This window comes from Panthera leo, chromosome B4 (assembly GCF_018350215.1).
Source record: "Panthera leo isolate Ple1 chromosome B4, P.leo_Ple1_pat1.1, whole genome shotgun sequence".
NCBI lineage: Eukaryota > Metazoa > Chordata > Mammalia > Carnivora > Felidae > Panthera > Panthera leo.
In genome coordinates, this window is record NC_056685.1 from 20,766,581 (window position 1) to 20,788,180 (window position 21,600).

Sequence of the window (21,600 nt, forward strand, 5' to 3'; positions counted from 1 at the left end):
AAAGGAGATGTGGCAGGGAAAGCGCCTTCCCCCCGCCCCCCCCCCCCCCACCCCGCACACGTGAGCCCACCAAGTCAAGAGCTGCTAAAACGGCCACATTTGTTCCCTTTCCAGCAATGATCTTAGTACTGTTTTCAGACATTTCTCATGTTTAGATGCTGATCAGCAAAGCATAAGAAGGAGCCAGAGAGGAAAACAAAGAACTCCTGTTCTTCAAGTCTTGGTTTTAGGAACCCCAACACCACCTGAAGCTCAGACAGAATGTGTAAATGGAAGGTCTGTGTCACCACCTTTAGCTCCGGCAATGTCCTCGGGCACCTTCCCGTGTTGTTCGTCCGGCTTCGGCCAGCAGACCCAGGTAGAGTTTGACTCACCAATGCTCTTATTATTTTTTTTCTACACGGGTAAATATGGATAGGGACAGTACGATGGTAACAGGTGAGGGATATAAGGCAAGAACTAAGGTGACAGCTTCTCATGGATCAGGACAAAAGGAAAAATAGTAGCTTTACAGGAGAGAAAGCTGATCCCTCTATAACCAAGAGATCAAAGTTACCACCGTCAGTAATGGGATAAATCGACATCATTTGTCTTCTGATATAATGCACCCACATGGACACACCGTCAATAATTGGCATCTGATCACTAGGAAACAAACCCTAATGGAGAGCTAGTCTACAAAATAACGAGACGGTACTCTTCATCGAAAGTGTGAATATCCAGAGAAACATATAAAGACGGAGAAACTGGTCCAGGTTAAAAGAGACTAAGGAGATATGAAAACCAAACACACGTGATCCGGACCAGAAAGGAAACAAAACTGGGACCACTAGGGAGATGTGAATGAGATCTACAGATTACATAGTAATATTGTATCAGTGCTAATTTTCTGAACTTGCTAACTGTACTGTTGGTTATATAGGATGTTAACATCTGGATGCAGGGCGTATGAGAATTCTTTGCACTGTTTTTAACAACATTGTTGCATGTGTGAAGTTATTTCAAAATAAAAAGTGAAAAAAGGTTGAAATTGTGTTTTTAGTACTGCAAATCTCTCCCTAATAATCTGTGCCCTGCTTACTAAAGTTAACCTGGTTTTACTTCAACGTGCAGTTGTCTTTTTCTAAGTGTATTTCTTTATTTTGAGAGAGAGCTGGAGAGAGAGAGAGAGCACGAGCAGGGCCGGGGCAGAGAGAGGAAGACAGAGAATCTCAAGGAGGCTCCACACTATCAGCACGGAGCCCGATACAGGGCTTTGAACCCAGGAACCTCAGGATCATGACCCGAGCCAAAATCAAGAGTCGGATGCTCAACTGAGCCACGCAGGTGCCCCCAATTTGCAGGTCTTAAACCACATATATATCTTCCATGTATTAACTGGAATATTTCTCTCATGTCCCATTGAAATAAACAGTATCACCTTACAACTGTCCTAGTCCATGAACAAGAAGCATGTACCTCAAGGGCAAGACACATGCACTTACATCAATAGCACCTAGCTCAGTGCCTGGCTCAGTGCTGAATGAATGAATGAATCCCTCAATTTCACTTTAAAATGGAAATTAGGGGAAGAAAGGCGAGGGGAGTAGGACATGAAATGGTGTTGACTCTGTTACATTATCAAATGGGATGAATAATTTCCAGTGAAGAGGGGGAAAAAAAAAATAAGCCTTACTTCTAGAAAGTAGTTGAATTTTATTCTTTGCTGTGTATTCTTTGGTTTTCTGTTTGTACAACACCTGTACATCCCCAACACTCAATACTTCTAAAAATTAACAACAACAACACATCCTCGACGCTAACATTTATTTAGGGCTTACTACGTGTAAGGTATCTGATCATTGGTTTACAGTATTTCTTAAGTAATCATCTTAACAACCCCATGAAATGGACAGGACTCCCCTCCCCTTTACAGAGAAGCAAACAAGCTAAAAATGGCTCAGTGGCCAGCTCAAGGTCATAAAGACCTCTGCGCAGTGCAGTCTGATTCTGTTCACCTGGTCGGTACCACTGCGGAACCCGGGCTCCCGGCCATGGCACTCAGAACTGCCTCTTGTCTTCTATACACATAAATAAATAAGAAGGATGTAAACTTTAAGGGATTAAAAAAAAAAAAAAAACAAACACCTGTTCAAGGAAAAATGCTTAAGGGGCAGACAGCAGCTAGACAGGAAAAACACAAATCCTCCATGTAAAATACCTTATCCACTTTCTTTAATGTATGCAACTTTCTGCCCTTTTTATTTTACCCAATCACCCACAGTAAAAGTGCCTCATGAAAAAAAAAAATCCCAGCTTTGCCTCATCTGCCGGTAAATAGAAGAAAACACTAATGTTCTCCTCACATTCAGCGCGGGCTGGGGCTTCTGGTGCTCCTCTGAGCCTGATGCAAAGGGTGCTGGGAGAAGGTGCTGGGGGCGGGGGGGGGGGGGGGGGGGGGGGGGGAGGAGAGGGAGGGAGGAGGGCGACGGAAACAGGGGCTGAGAACCCAAAGAGGGAAGGCGTCAGAGACACCGTGGGTAAGGACTCCTCGAGGAGGCTGTCACTCCTGGATGCCACACCCAAAAGCTTTTCATAATTTTATGCTCTAAAAGCACTTTATAGAACTAGTAACCAAAGAAACAAGGCAACAAATACCGAACACGGGAGTGTAGTTTTGTTTCCTTACACGCGTGCCCCCCTATGGGGCCATGGGGTAAAGGAAATGAGTCTACACGTAGGCAGAGGCTCTTTAAGGCTGGCCAAGGTATCTCAGGGGTAGTTTTAGGCGCACAGATTTCGAGCCCACGTGCCCGGGGTCGCTGTGAGCAGCACCTGGCACCCGGTGAGCACACCTTAGCTTCACTGTTGTCATTGTCAACAGCCCCCAGAGTGCGGCGTCAGAGCAGAACCTTACTAACCTTCGCTGACTTTCGTTTAAAACAACAGGTGGTTGGGGCGGCTGGGTGGCTCAGTGGGTTAAGCGTCTGACCCTTGGTCTTGGTCCTGATCTCACGGTTCAGTTCGCGGGTTCGACAGCCCCAGATTGGGCTCCACGCTGACAGTGCAGAGCCTGCTTGGGATTCTGCCTCTCCTTCTCTCCGCCCCTCCCCGGCCCGTGCACACAGACGCTCTCTCTCTCACATAAAACTTTAAAAGAATGAAACAAAATAAAAATAAAACAAAATGTGGTTGAAACAAAACACCAGCCCGCGACTATGGCAAGAAACTGCAGCAGAAATTCCACGGAGAAGACGCACTGCAACGCAAGGGTGCCCCGAGCACCTGTTCACAAATGAAAGCTCAGACCAAAGAACACAGCCAGAGAGGGTGGGGGGAAAGCAGGCTCGACCAAAACGCGATTTTCTTCTTGAAGCTGCGCTACCTGTTTCCCTCTGTTGCCGTTAGCAAATCTAAGACAACTCCGTATCACCCCTCTTGCTAGAAGAAACTGTAACGTCTCTCTCTGGTGGATCACCTTCCTTCCTTTCCCTTAGTCCTTATTGACCGTTCGCATTCGTTTCCTGAGTGGTTGCAGATCAGGGGAACGTTTGACACTTGCTGGCAAAGCGTTTAATGCTGTCAGAACTCCATACCTTTTTGTTTAGCTCTTTGAAGCAGTATCATATTCTGCATACAATACCGATAACCCGTTTGGTGTTTACTTGCTTATTATACCTAAATAGCATCTTTTATTATTTTTTTTTCAAGTGTATTTACTTTTTTCTAGTCATCTCTACACCCATCATAGGGCTGGAACTTACGACCCCAAGATCAAGAGTTGCACACTCTTCTGACTGAGAAGCAGTCAGCCAAGCACCCCTTAGACAGCATCTTTTAAAAGTCCAAGTTTAGAGGGGCGCCTGGGTGGTTCAGTCAGTTAAGAATCTGACTTCGGCTCAGGTCATGATCTCGCGGTCCGTGGGTTCAAGCCCCACATTGGGCTCTGTGCTGACAGTTCAGAGCCCAGAGCCTGCTTCAGATTCTGTCTCCCTCTCTCTGCTCCCCCCCTGCACGCACGCTCTCTCTCAAAAATAAACATTTTTTTAAAAAGTCCAAGTTTAGAAGATAAATTAAGAGGTGGTTATTCACATTATAAAATGAGATTGCTTAAAGCAGGACTCACTGAAGTAGTCTTTTCCAAGGCCCAATTCCGTCCCTGTCTCTCAATTTAGCGGAGTGCAAAGTTTCAGCATTTTTTAATCTACGGAAAAACCAGTTATGAGCACACACAACTATTACAGAAAGCAAGAATCATCTCTAAAGTTCCTCAATGCTTATCAGCCTCTACTAAGCTGCAGAGTATCTCCCTTAACTACTAAGTTCCTTTTTTCTCTCCCAAAAGCACCCACTGACCTTGGCGGCATGCGACTCCCTGACCCCCCATGTCCACTTTGTGTAAACGTCAGGCCTTCCATAAGGAGATAATGACTCTTCAATTGAGATTTTAAAGACGTGGTCTATGTATCCATATTTTTTAGAGACCTACGTGGTGACGGGAGACCAAGACAAGGTGGGTTCAAAACCAAGTGACAGAGGGGTGCCCGGGGGGCTCAGTCAGTTAAGAGTCGGACTCTTGGTTTCGGCTCAGACCATGAGCCCATGGTTCATGGATTCCAGCCTTGCACCGGGCTCTACGCTGACAGTGCAGAGCCTGCTTGGGATTCCTTCTATCTCTCCCTTTCTCTGCCCCTCCCCTGCTCAAGTGCATGCACAGGCATGCTCTCTCTCTCAAAATAATTAAAAAAAACCCCCAAAAAACCCAAGTGACAGAAATAGATATAAGTAAGTGCAAAGTCCTAGCGGTCTGGGGGGGAGGGAAGGGTGAATGAGAGGAGCACAGTGGATTTTCAGGGCAGCGAGCATACTCCCTCTGATACTATAATGGTGGATACAGGCCATTTGCATTTGTCAAAGCCCAAAAAAAGTACAACGCAGACTGAACCCTGATGTAAACGACAGGCTTTGGTAACGAGGTGTCCGTGTTGGCTCACCCATTGTGACAAACGTACCGCCCTGTACAGGACGTTGATGGCGGGGGGAGGCTGGGAAGGAGGGCTGCGGGAACTCGCCGTACTTCCCCCTCAATTTTGTTCGGAACCTAAAACTCCTCTGAAATATAAAATCTACTAATTAAAAAAAGCAAAGCAGGAGTAGCATGAAATGTGGTGACAGCACCGGGAGGGGAGACACTGCAATGCGCTGAGTTTGAGGGGACACTGGAGCCACATCTCAGAGGGGGGCAAGGAGGCGCGTTCTGCGTCAGAGAACGTGTCACCAACGCAGGAAAAGGCGGCGAAGGACTTCAGGGGATCAAACGGACAGGGAAGGAGGCATGGGAGGTTTTGAGCCGGACGGCTGTAAGACGAGGAGCGAGTAAGGAATTAGCCCCTGCTTTGGGGAATGGAATTTGGAGCCAGGATGAAGCCCAGAGGCCAGGCATCACGGCACAGGGCTGAGGGCGGAGCTGGGGTGCAGGATGTGGTGGATGGGATGCAGGAAAGGAACGGGGGGGATGAGATGTTTAAGAGGTTTTGCAGCTTTGAGACGAGAACGGTGAAGCCATTACCAGAAATAGGAAATACAGAAGGAGCAGTAAACTTAGGGTAGGCAGAGGATGAATTATTTTGGGGGTGCACGTTATTCATGTGGCGACGTCTAACACGCGCTTACAGATGTGGTTCTGAGGCCAGAGATGTTTACAAGTAATCGGGAAAGAGATACTGACGAAAGCTTTAGGAAAAGCTGCGGCTACAGGAATTGATAATGTTGCAAAGAGAGCTGTTCAGAGTGAAAAAACCAAATGGACCGCGTCTTAGAAGGAGGACTCGGTAAAGGAATCTGAATAGGAATATTTATTTTTGTTTATTCGTGTTTTTTTTAATGATTTTATTATTTTTTTAAAATGTTTATTTATTTTTGAGACAGAGAGACAGAACATGAACGGGGGAGGAGCAGAGAGAGAGAGAGGGAGACACAGAATCCGAAGCAGGCTCCAGGCTCTGAGCTGTCAGCACAGAGCCCGACGCGGGGCTCGAACTCACGGACCGCGAGATCGTGACCTGGGCCGAAATCGGACGCTTAACCGACTGAGCCACCCACGTGCCCCTTAATGATGTTATTTTTAAGTGATCTTGACGTCCAATGTGGAGCAGGAACCCACCATCTCGAGACCAAGAGTCTCATGCTCCACCGGCTAAGCCAGCCAGGCACCCCATGAATGGGAATATTTAGAGATGGGAGAACCAGAAGGGAATAGGCAATGTGCCCTCCTGGACACTCAGGGAAGTACAGACACCTACCTCTATCATCACAAATAATCATTATGTCCTCTGGCACTTTCGCTGCAGGGCATAGGAGCTGTTAAGGCCCAAACTACACCTGTTAACTTACAACCTAGGACGGGGAATACAGATACGTATACGTACTGCACATTTGAAATGCAGACTTCCACAACACCGGTTCTGGGTATAAATATATGGGAGACTGCATATTATTGGTCCTGGATGAATCACACCTCCCTTTATCACACCCTTACGAAGCCCCCTCCCACACAGACTCTGGTCTCGGCCATGAGGCTGGTTTGCGCCACAAGCCTGAGAAGGGCCTGTGCCCTGGGCTTGTCCTTCTAAAATGCTGCTGCTGCGGCCTCAGCTGACCGCCACATGGGCCATTCAGCCCCAGTGGATTCCCCAGGTGACAGCCGCCACACGAATGAGACCGGAGCTGCCCAGCAGAACCTAGCTCAAACTGCAGAATCATGGGCAAGTAGTTACTGTTTTTAAGCCACGAAGCTTTGGAGTATTTTATTTATATAGCAATGCGTAACTGCTTCAAGACACTTTATTTTTTTTTAGTTTTTTAATGTTTATTTATTATGGAGAGACAGAGCATGAGCAGGGGAGGGGCAGAGAGAGAGGAAGACACAGAATCGGAAGCAGGCTCCAGGCTCTGAGCTGTCAGCACAGAGCCCAATGCGGGGCTCGAACTCACAAACGGCGAGATCATGACCTGAGCCGAAGTCGGACGCCTAACCGACTGAGCCACTCAGGCGCCCCAAGACACTTTAAATTTGGGGGGAAACCACATTCATGTGGGGAGACAAGGAAGAGCAAATGTGGAAGAAGTTTTAGGTTTCAGAATGAAGGATATCCATCCATCCATCCATCCATCCACCCATCTACCCACAGAAGATTGAAAATGGCTCCATGATCTGAAACCTGGGTTGGTCTCTCTGGCACAAAGCCCCTTTTCCAGATGCTTCTTTCTAAACGTATATTCTCACTTGTCGATTTCACCCACGATAATCTACAAATACAGATTTCAGAACTGAAGAGCGGAAAGGACCGAAAGATGACCAACAGATGAGGAAACTAAAACTAAATAGGTGACTCATTCCTAAAGCACCACAGTTTTTAGTGTCGAAACGAGAATCGTGAGCTGCGACCACTCGGCCCGATGTGCTCTGGGCTATACCCGCCTGCCCCCATCCTGACCACACACTCTGCACGACCGAGCCTTTATGGACTCAAGAAAGCCAGTCTTTCTCATGCCCTGGTACACGTGGGGCACGGCGTCTTTTCTTCCTCGTGCAGTCAGGCTCAGTGGCTGGATGCAATCATCCAGGGGGCGCTCAAAGAAACAACATGGAAGCCGCACGCAAGGAGGCTCAAGTGCACTTGGCCAAAAGCTCACGACAGCTCTGCCGCGGAGACAAGACCAGGACTCGGGCCATCACCACCAAAGCAACCCCAGGAAACCAAGGGCGTGTCGCCACAGAACTCCACAAATCACGTTTACTCAACATTTAGCCTCAATGTACATCAGGTCTCAGGATGTGCAGCGCTAGCTTACCAAAACGGTCTCGCAGACAGACTTCCACACTAACATTTTGGACCGGCAGAGGGATGCGAATGGGTAATTTGAACATAGGTGTCAGGACGTTTCTGTAATGGGCCTATAAATGAACAGCATCTCTGGAAAATGTGGCATTTGGAGATCGCCTGCTCTGCAACTTGGCTGGCTTCCTCTCTCAGGACCTCTTCCTGAACAGTCCCTTTGACCAAGGCCTACAGAGGAAATTGCACTAATGATCCCTAGTGGGGCTCCAGGGGGTCCACTGGGGATACTAATCTGCATTTTGAGGCAAGTTTCATCTTCCTGGTTGACTCTACTTGCTAAGAATTAACATAATTAAACAACTTCAGCGCGCGTGCACTCACTCTCTCGCTCAAACACTGAAAATAAAATAAAAAGCATTAGGTTTTAATTTTAAACACCCCCATCTGATACAAAACTAGGGTAGGGACTTCAAAAGCACATCCTATGAAATGAAATCCATTAGTCTCTACCATGCTGTTCCTTTTCTGTGAATAATCTCTTATCTTCTTAAGTTTCTACGTACACAGAACCACATTCTTTGGCTAATTTGACCTAAACTTACAGGCCCTCTCAAAAACCCCTCACCTCGGAAAATGGTTTTCTGATGTCCTCTGTTCAATTTTCCTTCAAGTAGGTCTTAAAAGTATTCCACATGTTTAAGATTTTATTTTTAAGTAATCTCTACACGCAACACGGGCCTCGAACTCACAACCCCGAGATCAGGAGTTGGGCGCTCTGCTGACTGAGCCAGCCGGGCACCCCTGGAGTATTTCACAGTTAAGGAGAAGACCAGAAGGAAGGGGTGGGGGTAACGTCCAACAGAGCTGCTCCTGTTCCTCCTTCCCTTTTCTTTTTTTCTGCCTTCTCTTAATCCCATCTAAACACTTTCCCAAACAAGTGGAAAGGGTCTACCACTAATTCCCCCAGTGAACAGGGATCCATTGTTAAAGGAGAAACTATTTTTCTACAATTGTTCCAAGTTCACCTTCACAGATGTCCAGCACTTGTTTAAAAATAAATAAAAGCTGGTAGTTAACCTGGAAGGTATGTTCTCAGGGTCAAAGCCAGCACCACTAGCTTCCACCGATGGCAGCAAAACCAAATTGATTTGATTATGCTGATAGGAAAAACAATTACACACGGTCAAACCTGTAGTCAGGAGAGGGGTGGAATACTCAATATAAGGCACTCGCCAAATCAAAGGCATCAGAGAAAAAATGTAAAGCATGTATATTAGTTGATAAAAGATAATCCACCGGGGCCAAGAGAAAATATTTGAAGCACATTTAAGTAATTGTCGACGTTTAAAAAGCAAGCAAACCCAAAAGTGCTCAGAGAAATCACAGCTCTGCTTGCCAAAAACACCCTCCTAGGTTCCGGTTTACTTTATACTTAGGGAAAAAAATCAAAGGGAGTTTAAAAGGAATTAACATTTTAGTTAATTGAGACACACAAAATAAATGTATTGCTCTCATCGTCTCCATCCAAGGGTCAGAATTAAAAGCTTTAAAAAAAAAAAAATGTATATCCCCAACTTTTCTCAGGTCAAACTGACTTGGAAATAAGCAGCAGAAAAAAAGTAGATAATACACCCAAGAACACAAATGGGCCAAAACAGAGTGGGTGGCCATCAGAGAAGAATACCTTTAAAACGTCTTTACAATTAGAGTATAATTTTTCACAACACCAATTTTCCTAATTAAAGCCCTTGGACAGGCTCTTTGCTATAGCTAAGAAGTAGCCATAGCTTAAAATTGAACATCTTTTCAGCGATCTCTTTCCTTTAATAAGCATAAAAGGATTTTTATGAACACCCGTAAAACTAAAAAGTTGTATTTAATTCATGGAAGCAGAAACGATTAGTCATGTAATGTCTTCATCTGCACAAATTCACAGTCCCTTCTTCAGAACATGCAGACCACGTGAAGGAAATTACTACGCTGAATTTCATCCAATTTCCAGCTGTATTTCCATTTTCGAACTTAATTAAAACTGGCAGTTTCACTAAGAAGATTCAAATTTCAATCAGATGGGTGTGTTGTCTTCTTTTTTTTTTTTTTTTTTTTTTAAAGAAAAAGCAAAAGAAAAATCGGTATGTCCCAAGCAAAGGATTAACAGAGCTTTGATTAGAATTGAAAGCCATGAGTTAAACAGCTGTTTTGAATTACCACTTTTATTAAAACACAATCCTTTACATGGAGCCCACTGGATTTTTTTTTTTTTTTATTAGTTCTAGAATATTGAAAGAAAATGTTTGCTTGGCTTAACACAACAGGGACTCATCACAGAATGATGGGGACAGTATTGCAGTGGGGGAAATTCACGCCTCAGTGTCTCCCCTGGTGGCACTAGGTATTTTAGAACCCAGAGAAACCTTGGCAACAATCAAGTGCTCCTTCTACATCTTCCGGAGCACTCCCGGTGATGGGGTGGGGCAAGGCGAAGTGAGAAATGAGACCCACCTTGTAGAAGCGTCAGCTTGTTGACCAACAGGAAGTCTTTTTCATGGGAACGACAGGACAGTGTTTAAGGAGCAGCAGAATCTGCTGGAAGGTCAGCAGCTGTGGCAGGAAAGGGCACTGTGCCCCGCAAAGGGCAGGGAGCGGATTATGCTGACGCATAATATGTATGTAATAAGGCAGTGCTCCCAGCGACCTGGGCACCACACCTCGGGGATCTGCCTGTCCTCTTCATGGGGTTCTGCTGAAAAAGACAATTATGGGCACGTCCTGACAATCAGGCTTCTTGGTGGATCCAATTTATTTACCTCCTTCTCATCCTGTGGGAAAATGGAATCTAGACGCCAGTGATTGACATTAAGTTGCTTAAAACATGGCTCCGTTTTGTTACGCCCTAATGCAAAATGGAAATAAAGTGCAGCTGAAATAGAGAAGCAGTTGGAGTCAGATGAAAGGGAACAATATTTAATGTTCTATATAAACATATAGCAAGGATGTGGAGCCTATTGAGATCTAAGGGGAAATTATCAAGCAAAAAAGCAATACACAGTTCTAAGAACCAGGAAAAAGACTGGGGAAAAAATATTTCATTTTATTCATATTGTGCTTTGAAAAATTATTCTAATGACCATCTTATATAATCAAGTCTTACCAAATAAAGAAATGCAGTATGTGATAAGAACAGTCTTTTTAAAATTTGCCACCATTAACATTCCTGTGAATTTATTATATCCTCTGATGCTACAGACAGCAGTTTAAAAAATTTTTTTAATATTTATTTTTTTTTTCAACTTTTTATTTTTTATTTTATTTTTTTTTTTGGGGGGACAGAGAGAGACAGAGCATGAACGGGGGAGGGGCAGAGAGAGAGGGAGACACAGAATCGGAAACAGGCTCCTGACGCGGGGCTCGAACTCACGGACCGCGAGATCGTGACCTGGCTGAAGTCGGACGCTTAACCGACTGCGCCACCCAGGCGCCCCTTTAATATTTATTTTTGAGAGAGAGAGAGAGAGAGAAACAGAGCACGAGCAGGGGAAGGGCAGAGAGAGACGGAGACACAGAATCTGAAGCAGGCTCCAGGCTGTGAGCCCCAACGCGGGGTTTGAACCCACGAACTGTGAGATCATGACCTGAGCTGAAGTCGGACGCTCAACCGACTGAGCCACCCAGGCGCCCCATAGTTTCAGCCTTGGAGGGAACTCTGCAGACCACCGAATCTAACTTCCTCATTTTATCAAGATAATAAACGGAGGCGCAAGGGCATTCGAGGAAAAGCTGGGCGAAACCTCCAGGCTCCTGACTGCCCAGCCAGAGGTCTCTTTTACCCACAATCCACATGAGATGATCCTGAGCTTACCAAGCCCACTCTCTGTCACTACAAATGCAGTTTGTCTCAAAACAGGGATCCTCAGTAGATCACAACGGGTGCTGGCTTTGACATAAGAAGTGAATTTTTGTTCTCAAGAGACCTTCCCTTTACTCCTTTAATACATACTCAATCCTCTCTTTTGAATGCCCAGCTCACCACCCACCTCCTTCCCCCCCACACATACCTGGTTACCAGAGCATTAGGATTCTATATACTGTGACCCTGTTCCTGGCCATCAGAGTTCCCTACTCCCCACCACGACTGCCCCATGCAGGGCTGGCCGCGGCCCCAAGCACGGGCAGAGCCTTCTTGCCAGAGTTGGATGCTGGCCTCTCCACATGGCTGCATGGTGAGGTACAAGAATGGAGGCAGTCAGATCCTCTCAATTTGGCCGGGAGGCGGCGGAGGTGCTGACAGAAGCAGAGATGAGACACAGAGAGATCCTGGCAGCATCCGGCAGGGGGCCCTGGTTCCCGCCACGCTGCGGGCTTTGGCCCCCAGAATGCCCCCTGGCATCCTCAAGACAAAGAACCTCTTTTTGCTCACCTGGAACCGGGTAGGATATTTTAGTCACATCATTAACCCAAGTAAAATACTTTCATTCCATGATCAGCTGTCCTGGGAAAACCAATAACGCCGGCAATGCACAACAGATCAACACACAGAACTACATCTGCTGGCCAATTTTCTGGTAGGTGCAAGAAAGAAACAAGTTCTCTGTTTTCTGCAGACTGGCTCTTTGGTCAAGAAGGACTCAACCCTGGGGATGTGATGTGCCTCTCCGTGAGGAGAGTGCTTGTCCCCAAACGTAGCTGGAGGAAGAGCCAAGAGGCGAGGGGAGGATAACATTTCCTCGGACTTTTGACGATATTCTTACTTTTAAAAAAATAGTTCGGACCGCTTGGCAGTGAATTTTTATTCTTCCATCTCACCCAAAAGAGCTCAAAGCAGTGCTAACAACTCGCATTTTGCTCCCAGGTATCTCGTACTCATCTAATAAGTGGTAGGTGTGAGTACGCGTGTTTTTCTCACCAACAGCCTTGAGCGCCGAGAGACAGGAAGCAGATCTGTTTGGAGGGCAAAACAGCAAAGACCACCCTTACTTCTGCTGAGCACGGTTCTCTGGAACGCCATCTGGTTATCAGAGGGGAAAACTCTATGCACTGAGTTTCTAACTTACGAGGGACACTTTTTCTTCTCTTTTTGAACCCACACAGGGGTCGGGAGCCAAGATGGGCCTCCCAGAATCTCCCGGGAGGAGCACGCTCTCCTTACCCCCACCTGCAGACGTGAGTTAGGACTGATTTCAAATGTCTACAAGACTTAGTAAGGAAAGTCGGAGGTTACCTAGTTAGATCATTCTCGGGGTAAGTTGGCTGGTATGTTCTCTTTAATCACGTGCCTTCTTCTACGCATCCACGCGGAGAAGAGCTCCCACCCTCCTCACACAAAAGGATCAGCAGGAAAAAAAAGCAAGCAAGCAAACAGGAAGAAAGCTGACCAGGCTATCGATTCGGCTGACCCACAGATGTTTTCTCTCCTCAAAATACACAACACTGTTTACTTACGCTACAAAGTTTTTTCAAACACGGGCTGAGACCCGCTTTCTGGAAGACGCTTTCACAAGCTCTCCGGCCAAAGCCCAACAGGAAAAATGAGACCTCGGTAACTCCTATTATCATTACTCTTCTGTTTCCCCAGCTCTGAGAGGCCTGTTAAGAGGGTGTGTGTTGGCCCCGTGCCACTCGGTAGCATGCCACATTCTAAGTCCTTCCAGATAATTCGGGATCTAAATACCGTGTGTGTGCACACGCGCGCGTGTGTGTGCGCGTGTGCCTCGTGCCACTCGGTAGCATGCCACAGGGAAGAAAAATCACATTCTAAGTCCTTCCAGATAATGCGGGATCTAAATACCGTGTGTGTGTGTGTGTGCGCGCGCGCGCGTTCCTGCTTCACTTAAAGGAGATGCGTCATTGTTTTGTGAAGGGGTGCTGGCATGGAGGGAGAAACAGGGACACCGATAAGAAAATATGAGCAGGCGTTCGAAGTGAACACGCACTCCTGGGATTTGGGGGTGGCAGCACCCCCATCTCAAACCCCACCCAAGACCCAACTTGTCCGTACAACGGGAAAGATAACGCGCCAAAAAGCGACAACCGTTCCAAGGTACGTGGGAGCAAACAACACGCCAAAAAGCGACAACCGTTCCAAGGTACCTTCAACCACGTGGGAGCAAACAAGTGGCTGGTAGGATGTGGGGCACTTCCTCCCACAGCTGCCCGTCTCGTCTTTGCCCCTAGTAACAGGGGAACTGCCCCCGGGAGGTCGCAGAAGACAGGACTGTGGAGACTTTGTTCACGCCGGGTCCACGGAGGCAGCTGGCAGATTAGGCCAGAGTAAGTGACCCCAATGAAAATACGCTACTGACACGTATGTGCAAAGTGACCTTTTGGGATGTTCTGCAGTGGAATCTCCAGCGAGCCGCTGGAAACAGAGGGCTGAGAACAGCAAGACAAAAACATCGTGCGGAAAGAAGTACGAATTAGGTTCCAAGAAAAAGCATTTAGGAGATAAAAATAAAATATCGAGGAGAACATCTCCGCCTTAGCCTTATCTTTACTCACCGTGAGCCACCCTTATCTAAAATCCCTCCTGGGTCCTTTCGGAGGTTTACCAACCCTGCAAAGATGTTCAGATTGGATCTCTTCCCTCCTGGGAGCTCTCCTGGGTTATTCCAGCCCTGACTGATCTTTCTCCCAGACTCTGGGCCTCTGGAGGACATTAACAGATAATTCAGTGTGTTTATATGTATAGTTTTCTCTCTTTTTCTGCAAAGCTGTATCTTTAAATATGCTAAGTTTAAAAAAAAAAAGGGTACTAAATAATGAGTTCATATATAGAGAAAATATTCAGACAAAAAAAAAAAAAAAAACAAAACAACACTCACTTAAAATGAGGGATAAATCTGCGTAACACATTCTGTTAATACCCCGGTTAGCTAACATTCCCTGGCCTTCAGGTTATTACTGTATCAAAGCAGATGAAAAGTAATGTCAAGGAAATTTCTTCCATGGAACACCTTCTTTTCATTATTCCACTTATTCAAATTTTTATGAATGTCTTTGAAAGTCTTTAACCACTTTTTCCAGACAATGAGCTTTCTGCCTCTTCTAAGTATTTTCCCTCAGACCGAAAAACATCATTAATATTGGACTCTCTCCTGTCTTTTCTAACCTCTCCGACTTTTATAGGAGAGAACCCTGAAACACTTGCCGTTTTTTTTTTTTTTTAATGTAGTTTATCTCCAGGAAGAACAGAAAACTGATTAACCACAATTGAACTTAAAAAAAAAAAAAAATCCCCTTGCTCTTGTGGTCTTAAACAAGCACGTTTTCCTCTCATGCTTCAAGGCAACAAATATAATTGAATGTAACTATTTAAAACATACCCCAGGCCTAACAAGCAGTTAGGCCTGTGCCAGGCCACAATGTCTTTGAGAAATCAATCTGGCCAATAAAAGGCTGGAGACTACGCACCCTCCTGAAATAAAAAAGCACAGAGATGTCTGTGATCAGGAGACACTGAAGACATTGAAGGAGCAAAGACATTTGCTAGGGAGCAGTAAGCACCTTCTTGAAACTCCTATCTGGCTGCGAAGAATTAGTCACCTAACTTCCCTCAAAAACCTCATTGTTACAAATCGGGGGGGCCCCTATAAAAAGAAGTCACTGTTCTGGTCCCTGGAATGTATTTTCATTCATAGTTCTGATTGGAGTTTAGCTATAGGTCATTCAATTTTTCAGAGTAAGAATTTCTCCAGAAATTCTTGCGGATGTACTATCGGGCACGCATTCGTTTAATGAAGTCTCTGGAAGGCGATGCCAAATTTTAAACGTTCCATCATGCATTTATTCACCAGTCACCAAGCAACTGATGAATCATTTAATATCTTCCCGTATTCCGCTATCAGATGAGTCTATAAAGGCTCTAAGTTTCTTTCTCCTTGGACTATAATTGTTTTGTTTAAAAAAAAAAAAAAAGAGAGAGAGAGAGAGAGGTTTCTTTATTAAGTTTGCATTTTAAAATTCTTAATTGGCTATCAAATGAATCATTTTGCACACAAAAGGGGCAGAGTGACGGGAGTCCCTGTTGACTGTGTGAGAGAACCCTCAGCCAAAATACACACCCAGCTGACATTTCTCTTCTATGCAAGTGCCTGTGCATCTCGTGCGGGGCAACATGTCTGGCCACAGTGTTCTAAGGAAACATGTTCCTTGTCCTCCAGGAGTTGATAACGTGGCTGGAAAGTGACGCTGCAAACACGAGGAAGCAAGAAGTCTGAAAGCATGGGAATGGAACATAAAGAATGTCGGTGGGGGGCCTGGGTGGCTCAGTCGGTTAAGTGTCCGACTTCGGCTCAGGTCACGATCTCACAGTGCATGAGTTCGAGCCCCACGTAGGGCTCTGTGCTGACAGCTCGGAGCCTGGAGCCTGGAGCCTGCCTCGGATTCTGTGTCTCCCTCTCTCTCTCTCTCTGCCCCTCCCCTGCTTGCACTCTGTCTCTCAAAAATAAATAAAATATTAAAAAAAAAAAAGAATGTACACAGGGGTTAACGCTTAACCTGAATACCCTGACCTGCACATGAGTGTAACACCAGGAACAGGGCCCATGGCTACATAACAGAACAAATGAACTCGGTAGGAGGAACAAAAGCAGGCCCGCCGGTGACTTACACAGCGCGTGAAGAAGACTGGCCCCAAACAAAACGCGTAAGGAGGCTGATTCTCCCGCACATTATCACCAGCCATTCGCAACACCTTCCTCTCCCACCCGAGTCTGCCGCAAGAGACCAGAAGGAGCACCTATTCATTTGTTAGGTGTTCCTGTTCACCAACCCCCCCACCCTCGTTAGTCTATAAACTACATGGGGACAGAGGCTCATTTTCACCCCAGAGCCCATCGGTGGGATTTGGCTCAATCAACATTCGTCAACTAACATGCTACCAAACTGTGCCCCAAGCCCTTCCCCCATTCAAAGTGGCCCGCCCTGTGCCCCACTCCCTCGGGGGGACTTCTCGGGTGACAGATGATCTGACGATCCATCCACGCGATGTTTCAGTGGGTACAACTGTTTCTCTGCTGCCAGGCCACACGCACTCTGTTCTAGCCTCAGTTTTCCCAACGATAAAATGGAAGCTGGAACGTGTGCCCCACATCCCTCACTGTGAAATTATCGGGGTGCGCCGCAGAAGGGGAGGAAAACATGCCCCTCTAGGTTGTTTGGCCTAATAAGTTGACATGAGACAGATTAGCAGGAGAAAAACAAATTCAACGTCATACATATGGGAGCTCACAGAAATAGACACAAAGAACGGCCCCAAGCAGGCAGCTTTTACACCTTTTAAAGAAAGAAACAATGATTTGTGAAGAGCTGACAAAGGGTCTTGGGCTGGCGGTAACAGATTAGTGGAAAAGTAATAGGGTTTGCTTATACAGCCTTCTCGGCCCTGAACTCCCCATCTTTGGCCATAAGGGCGCCTCTCCTCTTACCCTGCAGGTGCGGGAAGGATACCTTTCCCACAGGGAATTCATTTTCCGCTTCCAGAAGGGCAGAAAGTCCTCGCAGAGCCTCTCTCCGAAGTAATTCTGACTCAAAATCAGACGCAAAAGTGGCATATTTTGGGGTGGACTGCCCATGGCTGTATCAATGTGACCTCTTACTTTAGCTAGATTTTGTTAATCATCTAGATTTCTGGTCTCAAAAGCACAGTCTCTCCTTTAGGTATCGCTCATGGTATATCATGGTAGGTCAGTTGATACAGCAGTAATAGATTTGTTGTTTTACGCGACCTTTCCTAGGTCTGGTCTAGCTGCCAGCATAACTGGATGCGTGAAGCAATCTCCGCAGTGTTTCGAGGCGGTCTGTTTGCGAAAATAAAAATATTCCCCGCTAAACTTGATGGAGAGTTTCCTCTTTGGAAAAATGCACCGATTTTCCTCGAACTGGCTTTTCTACCTTTCCCTGGCGATTCTCGCTTCAGCAGACATCCGCCTGTCTGTGGTGTAGGGCTCGGGGCCCCCTCACCCCACGTCCTCTCCCATCACGTGGCCCCACGTCCCATCTAGACAGACGACTCCCGGATCTGTAAGCCCGGCTTACCCCCTCCCACTGAGCTCCAAACCTGTTCCCAGTGGCTCTCTTGACATCTCCTCGTAGATGGCTCAGAAGCACTCACTGCCCAGTGAGTTATGCCTGGAACCTGGGATTTTTTTTTCTTTCGCTCACTCCCCACACCCTCCTCCAAGCTGCTCTCCCAACTGCGGCTGCTGGGAGCGTGTAAAAACACTCATCCGCTAACCACCTTCATGCTCAAAGGATGACTTCGATTGCTTTTAGGAAACACCCTTCTTGTGACCTCAAAGCCCTTCCTGACCTCACCCTACCACCCAACTCGGCGGCCCTGTCGGCTCTCACCCCCTCACGCCAGCCTTCTCTCCTGGTTCCAGCGAGCCTCAGGCCTCGCTCCGGCATCCTCGGCCTGGGGTTCTCTTTCCCACCCCACTTCCTGCTTCACCTAGCAAATTCACCTCCACCTTCAAGCCTTGGCTTAAATGCTTTTTCGAGAGGCCTCTCTGGCACTCACCCCACCTCCAGTTTAGGTGAAGTCCCCTTATTATTTACTTCTAAGCATCACGTACCTGGCCTTTCCAGTTTCATCACGACTGTCAGTAGTCTGTGGCATGTGTTTAGTGTCACTCCCCTCACAGGCCATCAGAGCAGACCAGAGAGCTCTGTGCAGTTACCCCAGGAGCCACAAGCGAGCACGCAGTCCCCAAGTGCGCCTCCTTCCGGTGGGAATCCTGCCCGGCTGTGGCTGGAGGCCAAAAAGCACCAAACTTCCCGGCCAGTAGCCATTCAGAGGTAAAATCACAATCCCGCCCTCCAGCTCAACCTAAGACCGCCTCTTCAGCATTCCCGAAGATTCTCTGAGCCACTAACACATTCAATTCCTTATTATCTAGATCAGCTTCAGCAGCTTCTGTTTTCTGTCATTGAAACCTGACTCATACAGGTGCTCGATATGGGTTGAAAGACCATTCAATATTCATAAACAAGGGGCACCTGGGTGGCTCAGTTCGTCAGGCATTTCGGCTCGGGTCACGATCGGTAAGTCAGGGAAGCCAGCCCCGGAACTCTGCGTTAAGTGCGGAGTCTGCTAGAGAGTTTCTCTCTGTCTGTCGGTCGGTCTCCCTTCCTCCTTCTGCCCCTCTCCCCTGCTTGCACACTCTCTCTCAAAAAAACAACAAAAAAACCACATAAACAAGTTTATAACCTGCACACATGACACTTTTTAACGATCCACTTCAGCAACTGTCTTAGACCACTGAATTGGGTGATTTTGTGGGGTGACTCTTTTTGCAAAGCAAATGTCTTCAGAGTGACCAACGCTGGTCATATTTCATGCAGGAAATAATTAAAATCAGCTTAAATATCGATGATAAAAGTCATCGAGCATAGTATTTTACGAGTTGAAGGGTCCATGTGCTGTCGAGACATAAGTGAGACATAAGCCGAGTATGTCCTAAAACTAAAAACTGCAGAAGTCTTCCGCAGTGTGAAAAACTCAGTCTCCTAGCGCATCGCCGGGAGCGCAACGTGATAGGTTTTCAATAAACGACACACAAATCTTTCTCAGTTGAAAATGCGGGCTCCTCCTTGTGCATCGATACTGCTTTGACATGTTTATGAGAAAAGGCCATCCCTGAGGGTAGGAACCATACAGTAAGTTAAGCTCAGGTCCCATCTCTGAGAAAGGAAATACAATTGTAAAGAATTGTTAAAGGGAGAATGTATGGAAAGGGGCGGGGATGTGGGAAAAAGGAAATGAAGGTGGGCTTCCTACCCTGTTCTCCCCACCCTGCCCACGTTGAGGGATCCCCTGAGGCCCTGAGCCATGCGGGTACAAAAAAATCCACTCTCAAACTTCCTAACCCCCTTTGTCTTCTGTGCACAGGCCAGTTTCCCTGGGGAGGTGAACTCGTGGCACGGGCAGGCTAGCACGTTCCATCCACCTGTCTTCGTGTGCCTCTTACCGACCCAATTCAGCAGACACGCACCGTGCGCGCTGGCCGTGCGACCAACAGCTAAGAGGAAGGCCGTTCCGGCCCCCTCGCTGCTGCTGGGAACTTGGTGGTTCAAGAGCTGCTGGGGGGCAAAGCCAGAGCAGTGCACAGAGCAGCGGGGACACGCCCTCGGTGGGCTTGAAGAATCGTGCCGAGACCCTCGCACCGGCTCCATCGGTCCGACACCCCGGAAGGTAGAGGAGACGCTGGAGAAGGTCTGCAATCTGAGCGACGATCGGCGGGTCAGTTCTGATGCCAAGGCCAGCCGTCCCCTCCGCAGTGACCGCGGACTTTGTAAACGGTGGGTTGTGGGGGGCGGGGGGGGGGGGGTACTGTCTCTGCTTGCTACAGGGCAAGGGTTTAATAACGCGGAAGAAAGGAAACCCCGTCGAGGGGCTGCGGGATGGTAAATGACTTTCCCCTGGGTGCAGACGCCCAAGGCCATCCGTATTTCCAATTTAATTTTGGAAAACAGATGTTTCGGTCAATTTTTCAGGAAAATTTAATCTTATAATTATTTCCAGAAATGCTCTGAAAACGTTCCTGAAGGATGAATTATTTAACTTCCTCAAGGTCGGGCGGTCGGTCACTCAGCACTTGCTGAACTTTCCCCCTAAGAGAAAAATCAACTATTAAGAAAATGGAAACAAAGTTCTCACTTTCCAAGAATTTACAGTGTATGGGGGGGGAAAAGGGAGGAACCGAGATACTTAATGGCGGACAAATGATTCAAATCACAAAGGATGAAAAATTACAAATTCGAGGATCCTATTACCAACTTTACCTGTGAAAGACGTTTTGGACATGGGCTAAGACTTCAGAATTTAAAGAAGGTGGTGGGAGGGTGGGTGGTTAACTAGGCTGAACCATACTTGTTTCGTTGTCTCTTAAGAAGCAAAGTCTTCAAAGAAAGGTTAAGTTTTCAAGAGACGCAAGGACGGTGGTCTGTGAAAGTCTGCAACCACATGGCACCAGAGGGAGGGAGCTGCTCTGGAGCCATGAGACCTGGCTATACAATTCTGAGCGAGTTAAACCTCTGGGCCACTCATCCCACTTTGAGACAGGGATTATGATACCATCCAGCTATATCACGGGGTATCCAATGGGCTGTGTAGAGTGCTTTGGAAACCATGAAAGGTTGGCCTGTGAAATTCAAATTAAAGACAAAGAGGAAGGCTCTGGCAAGAGCGTGCCTGGGCATGGGAAAGAAATGTATGGACCGATGAAATGGTACCTCACAGGAGATGGGGGGAGGGAGGTTGGGGCGCACCCAGGATAAGCTGTTGTTGGTCCTGGGGTACCACCAGATGGAAAAATAACAATCTGGCCCAACACCAAGCCGACAGGTTTCCACAGATATTTAAGGAAGGATGACGGTTTTTTTGTTTTTGTCTTTTTCAGAGAGAGTCGGGGAGGGGCAGAGAGCCTGATGCGAGGTCGAACCATGAGATCGTGACCTGAGCCGAAGTCAGACGCTTAACTGGCTGAGCCACCCAGGCGCCCCAGGACGGATGAGCTTTTACAAAGATGTGCAACACTCCTGAGTATTTACCCAAAGAGCAGAAAAACTCAATCAAAGGGATATACACCTTCCTATGTTTATTGCAGCATTATCTACAAGAGCCAAATTATGGAAGCAACCCCAATGTGCATCCATAGATGAGTGGATAAAGAAGATGTGGTATACATACCCTACGGAATATTATTCAGCCATAAAAAAAAAAAAAAGAATGAAATCCTGCCATCTGCAACAACATGGATGGGGCTAGAGAGTATAAATCTAA

The 21,600-nt window shown here is 46.9% G+C and overlaps 1 protein-coding gene across 4 annotated transcripts in view; it reads right to left on the bottom strand.

Moving 5' to 3' along the window:
* The window catches only part of PIP4K2A (phosphatidylinositol-5-phosphate 4-kinase type 2 alpha), a 185,687-nt gene that overhangs the window by 95,894 nt on the left and 68,193 nt on the right, over nucleotides 1-21,600 (bottom strand). Inside the window, exon 1 of one of the 4 annotated variants that reach the window (XM_042945091.1) lies at nucleotides 1,998-2,051. The exons of the other annotated variants lie outside the window; for them this stretch is intronic. The gene's annotated coding sequence lies outside the window, so the exon portion shown is untranslated. Of the gene's footprint in view, nucleotides 1-1,997; nucleotides 2,052-21,600 lie in introns of those variants that run through there. 4 annotated transcript variants of the gene reach the window in all.